Source organism: Sceloporus undulatus, chromosome 5 (genome assembly GCF_019175285.1).
Source record: "Sceloporus undulatus isolate JIND9_A2432 ecotype Alabama chromosome 5, SceUnd_v1.1, whole genome shotgun sequence".
NCBI lineage: Eukaryota > Metazoa > Chordata > Lepidosauria > Squamata > Phrynosomatidae > Sceloporus > Sceloporus undulatus.
In genome coordinates, this window is record NC_056526.1 from 160,469,455 (window position 1) to 160,476,215 (window position 6,761).

The window sequence follows — 6,761 nt, forward strand, 5'->3', positions numbered from 1 at the left end:
GGTCCTATCAAGGTCTTCTACTGAAGCATGCCATAATTTTTCTCCTTTAAATGTTTTTCTTTACACCAGCATGAGAATCATGCAACTATCCAGATGTTGTTGGACTGCCACTCCCAACAACCCAGGCCTACATAGCTGAAGATGAAGAATGCAGGAAGAGGCAGTCTAATTAGTTCAGGAACTTCAGTATGAGCAGCATCTCATGATGGGGTCTATTTGCTTTTTTAATTTCCCATAATATCCATGCATCATCCCAGACACTGTGACTAATAACAATAGCATTTACATTTCTATACCATTTAATAGTGAACTCAGCACTCTTTAAGTGGTTTGCTATCTGTTAGCTAATTCCCCCAAACATGCTGCGTACTCATTTTACTTACCTATGAATGGATAGAAGGCCGAATCAACCTTGGAGCTCTGGGATCAAACTCACAACTTTGTGGCTACAGTACTGGTATCTAACCACTGCACCACTAAAATTATGTACAGAACAAGTTTCTATTGTTTTTGCTACCCACTTTTGCTTTTGCTAACCACAGACACTGCAGTAGAGTCCACAAACAAACTTTTGCCAAGAGCCCCAACACACTTGGAGCTGACCTGAATATAATGTAAGCATATCAATGGGGCAGTACAGATCACCCCGAAAGGGCGGGTTGGACTCACCCGTTTTACCTCACAGTGCCCCTGCATAGTAAAAAGAACCTGGTTCTTCTAGGTTCTTTTTGTGGCGTCCGGCATATGCCATCGTCTCATAAGCAATGCATAGCGATGTGCAGAAGCTGCGCAGCGGTGACATCATTATGGCGTCACCCGTGTGGACAGGATGCCACCATGAAGCCATTGCTGTGATGTACTAGGGTTAGGGACCATGTGGTTGGTGTGCAGTCTCTAACCCTAGAACCGCCACCGCCACGCCACAAAGCACCTGTCTGTATCAGGCCTAAGCCTTCTGTTTCTACTGTGTTTTACTATATTGTGCATTTTGGGAAATTATACACTGCATGGAAGACTCTGGTCTTTTGTATAAAGGTTTCTAGGAAGGTGATGAACTGCTGCCTGTTTGATATACCGTATATACTCGACTATAAATCAAGAAATTTTTGTCCCAAAATAGTCTCCAGAATCCTGGGTAGATTTATGCATGGGGCAATAGGTCTTTCACCAAGCTTCTCCCCAGTTGGGGAGAGCCTGGGAAGGGCACGCGTTTGCCCTGGAGTCTCTCCTTCGCTGGGCTCCCTCCGCAGAAGAAGCCCAGCGAAGGACAGGCTTGCCAGGGTGCGCATTCGCCCTGGAGACCTCTCCTTCGCTGGCTCCCTCCTTAGAGGAAGCCCAGCGAGGGACATGCTTCCCAGGGCGCACATTCACCCTGGAGACCGCTCTCTCGCTGGGATGCCTCTGTGGGCGAAAGCCCAGCTGGGGACAGGCTTGCAAGGGCGCACATTCACCAGCAGCCTCTCCCCAGCTGGACTCTCCCTTAAGTCAGACCCTTGACGTATCCACGGGTCATATAAATACCCACATTTTTGGCCCTAAAAGTTGACCTCACCTTGTACACGAGGTTGACTTGTACACGAGTATATATGGTACTGCAGGCCCACGTGTTTCATGGTGTGAGGAATTTGTTTCCTTCCTAGTGTCCACAGGAAACAGTGGTGATCTGTAGCTTCACAAATGAACCTTTTTATGATCAACACATCAGGAAGGCCAAGGGTGTCTAGTTCCATGTTGCATTCACAAATTAATGTTTACAGTCAGAAAGATGATTATTAATTTGATGGAATTCTAGCACAATAAATCACTTCTTTTACTGCAAGAAACATTCAGCTTTTGCACCCAGCAAATTAAGATTTGTTTGTTAGGTGAATGCTACAAGGCCACTGTGGAGATACAAGGTAGTTTGAGTATAAGAACTGTAACTAAGAGGTGATATCCTGTCAAAAAAATATTAGGAACGCCTTATTTTAATATTTAATTATTACTAAAAATATACTGCAGGATTACAAAGCTATAGTGTGAAGGAACAATTTCCTCCTCTCTGATTTTTTAAAAGATCTTAGAGTTGTAGCATTATGGTGCAAAATTCCATTTCACTGCTGCACTACAGTTTATTTTTGACAGAGTAAATGTGCTGGGAAGTTGTAATATTTTTGCAATAGCTCTCAGGAGCCTTAAAATATCTAAATAATTCTTCTGTTGCCACAGAATATTTTCTGGCAATTGTTGGCACCAACTACAGTACTGCAGTTTACTCCCATCATCAAGTGGGTTTCTTTATCATTCTGAGATATGCTGGAAAAATATATTCCTTTTTCTTTTGGGAGTTTTAGAGATATAGTAAATCAGTAAAATTGCATTTCCACACTAAACTCTTTCTCTTGCTCTGTGAGTGCATGTGTATTTGTTCATATTCAGAGGAAAATAATTGCCCTTTACACCAAAGACCATATCAGCAAACCATGCCCTATTTTGTTTGCTTGGTTGAAACACCTTTGCAAAAGTCCTAGCTACAAGCAGTCCCCAAAAAAGAATGAAACAAGTGCTACCGAGGTCACAACAAGCAGCAACGACAAACAAAAATCAGTAAAAACCAGTAGCTCCGTTTTGTACAGAGGAGAAGGGAAGGATTTTTTGTTGTTGTTCCAATATGTCTTAGAAGTAAAAAGAAACTCATTTGCGAGTGCAAATAAAATGTTGCAGCTGATGCTAGGAAGGCAACAAAATAGTCAAGGACAATAGAAAGGTTTGACATAATCTACATTGAATCCGTCCTGGTTCCAGAATAGGGAATACAGTTATAACTTTATTTACTTTTAGTATTTTGTTTACATGTTATTGACACCCATTAGGAAAGTTAATTTTATACTAGAGATATGGCCACCTTACTGAGATATTGCTACTCTGTTGCTTGCCTCAGCTGAATTACCTATACTTCTGCATTGTAACAACAATACACAGTGGGCCCTAGGGTTTGGTCCCAGGACTCCCCATGGATACCAAAATCCACTGATGCTTAAGTGCCATTATATAATATGGTGTACTAAAATGGTAGCCTTTATATAAAATGACAAAATCCAGGTTTCCTTTTTGGAATTTATTTATCTTTTTAATATTTTCAAGCTATAGGTGGTTGATTCCACAGATGCAGAATCCGTAGATAGGAAGGAGTGACTGAACATTGCCCAACATAATGGGTTAAATATTTAGGGAAACTCTCCCAGTCATCACTATCATTTTTGAAACAGATTTTGCAAAACACCAAAGAAATTATTTAAAATCTGGACGAATGGTGAAAACATAGTTGTGAAAAATACATGTCAGTGAAATCTAGATAGTGGAACTGAGGTTTGAATTGAACATGATTCTTCCATGCCTAACAACTTCCACCACCATCCTTTATCTCTTGAGGACTCCAGAATATTACTGAAAGAAAGACTTTATTCTGTTCTAACAAGTGAACTCAGTAAAACATGGATCCATTACATATCATAACAAGATATGTGGATGTCACCACACTATTAGCAGAAACTTGGAACCATTACTAAGGAAGGCTAAGAAAGAAAGTGCAAAATACTGCTGAACACAAAACAACAAAAATAATGACCACGCAGGGTCTACATAAATTCAACCTAGATAATGAGAAATTCGAAATAATGAAAGACTTTCTGTACTTTGGATCAAACAATGATCAGAGTCGAGACTGCAATAAAAAAAAATCAGAAGACTAGGAATAGGAAGGGAAGCCATGAAAGAACTAGACAAGATCCTAAAGTGTAAAGATATACAACTGAACACTAAAGTTAGAATCATACAAGCCATTGTATTCCCTCTTACCATGTATGGATGTGAGAGCTGGACAGTGAAGAAAGCTGACAGAAAGAAATTCAACTCATTTGATATGTACAGTGGGTCCTCGCCTTACGCGGGGGATCTGTTCCGGATCCCTCTGCATAAGGCAAATTCCGCCTATGCTCGAGCCCCATTGGAAACAATGGGGCTCATGCGCGGTGGCGCGGGCGCGGGCGGGGCGCAACGGGCACGCACGCCCATTCAATTGAATGGGACGCGCCGCCCCTTCTGCCCCGCGCGCACCAGCGGCTTTGAGCGCCTATGCTCAAAGCTGCCTATAAAAAGGCAGCGTATGGCGAGGCGCGACTGTAGTGCTGAAGAAGAGTGCTGAGAATCCCATGGACAGCCAAGGAGACAAACAAGTGGGTAAAGCCAGAAATTTCCCTGGAAGCCAAGATGATCAAATTAAGGCTGTCATACTTTGGCCCCATCATGAGAAGGCACAACTCATTAGAAAAGACAATAGTGCTTGGAAAGGTAAAGTGAAGCAAAAAAGAGAGGAAAACCGCATGCCAGATGCTTAGACTTAATCAGAGAGACCGTGAGCTTAAGCCTGCAGGACCTAAGCAGAGCGGTTGGTGATAGGAAGACTTGGAGAGGTCTCATCCACAGGGTCATCATGAGTCAGGGCCAACTAGAAAGCAGTTAACAAAAACCATAACATTTTGCAAGAAGGTTTATATTAAAAGATACTTCATCTCCTGGTGATTGTTTTCTTCTTATAAATGGAGACATGGACCACCCAGTCTACCCCGCAATTAATCCCCTGGTATGTGTTTGTGTATATAGCTGTTGGTAGGTCTCTTTCCAAATCATATAAACTTGCCCCATCTAAGAACCCAGACTGAGTGCAATTTAAGTTCACAAGGTGTTTTTTGTCATATAATATTCCTCATCTGAATTTAGTAAAATGAATCAAGTTTAGTCCCTTGGGTCTCTGAAGAAAGTCACAAGAGGAGCTTCATAACTCATAAACCCTTTACAATTATGCAATGAGACTACAGAGACTTCATAATTTTACATAGAACATAAAACCTTGGGACCTTCTTCCACTACAGTGGAACATTTTAATCCCCAGAGTTATGTTTCATGGTAGAATCTGAACACATGTAGACCTACAGAGGAGTCACTCCGTGCTATTGTCAGTTGCACAGTTATAAACAATGTGCCCAAATTGCAGCCATTTGCCACATCTGGTTTGTTTTCTACAAGAAAATAAAATGGCTAGAACAAAGAAGAAGTCCCAATGTATTTATTGGTGTGGATTTGGTGTTTTGTTTTTGTTTTGCCATTGTGTGTTTAACATACCCAGTTCAGGGGGCAAAAATGACTGGTGTCATTTCTGGCAAATTTTAATGCAGTGCAACCAAAACAACATGCTTAGCTTGTCAGTAGACTGGCCCCATTTAGGGGGAATTGACATTGCTTCCTGATTTTTTGCTCAATTTTATTTGATTATATTTATTTGAGTTTATTTTATCTACTTTATGTTTTGTTCTGGCTCTGTGTATTAGGGTAGCAAACGCTTGATTCTGCCCACACAAGCACTTTTTTTTTTTGACATAGGGTATATTTATACCTAAAAATATATTGCAATTATCCTTGGGGCCAAAGAATTCTCCTTGGGGGCAAACAATGTATGCTTGCAGTGGAGCAAGGTTAAATGAGGTGCAGACGATATGCTATAGCATATCTGAGGGCCTCTAACCAAGCCAGTAGCCTTTTACAATATTTATAAAGATATTAATCTGAAAGAATGAATTCAGAAATAGAGATGGATTTATGTACAAATCTACACACATTCATATCCTATTACAGTACTCCCACTGCCATATGAATATGTCATATTCAGATTACTTCCTTTCATCCTAATTTGCACAATTATAACACTATTGTTACTGTGGAATCCCAGCTTTAGTGGCTTGTCAAGGCACTAGAGATTTCTGTCTGAGAATACCAATACCCTTCCCTAAACTATAAATTCCAGGATTCCATCGACTCAAATCATAGCAATTGAAGAGGCATCATAGCACTATAACTGTATAGAGTGAAAGAACCTCTATTTTTCACACAAAAGGGTAAGACAAGGATGTTATCATGCGAGAGGATAGATGGCCTGCCGGAGAACTCACATCTCCCAAGCATCTCCAAACTAGATAATTAATCCAACATTTATTGTTGTTGCTGCATGCCTTCAAGTCATTTCTGATTTATGGCAAACTTAAGGCAAACCTATTGTGGGATTTTCTTGGCGAAATTTGTTCAGAGGAGGCTTGTCATTGCTATCCTCTGAGAGAGTGTGATGTACCCAGGGTCACCCAGTGGGTTTCTATGGTCTCCAGAATCATAGCCCAACACTCAAACCACTATACCACACTGGCTCAATCCAACACTGGGATGTGGGAATTCTGACTTTTTGGATCAGATTTTACACACAGATGAATACATGTGGCTGCATGTATACAGAATTATTCTTCATTGAACCATTAATTTATTCATTCCATTATTAGGCCTAATTCCCATGACCATAGTTGAGCAGAAATGGTTACTATACTGTGATTTCCCATTTTAATACATATGTGGTGAATCTTATGTGATAAATACTAAGGGGAAAGCATATGCAAAGAGTACGGCATGTTTTCACACTGATGGAAACTTGAAATCTTATCCCATGTGGTTTACACCTTCATGTTTTTCATAAAAATTACTTCAGTATTCTCCTTCACTGGATGACAGCATGAAGATTTTGCTACAGTTTCTTACCACTGCCTATGTTTCAGGAAATATTAATCCAAGGTACAGAAGTAAACATGCTTTTTCTGTGCAGAAAATGGGTCTTCCATACAAAAATATACTTTCTGTGCAGAAACAGATGTGTTTGTGTGTATTTTTCTGTGCAAAGATCATGT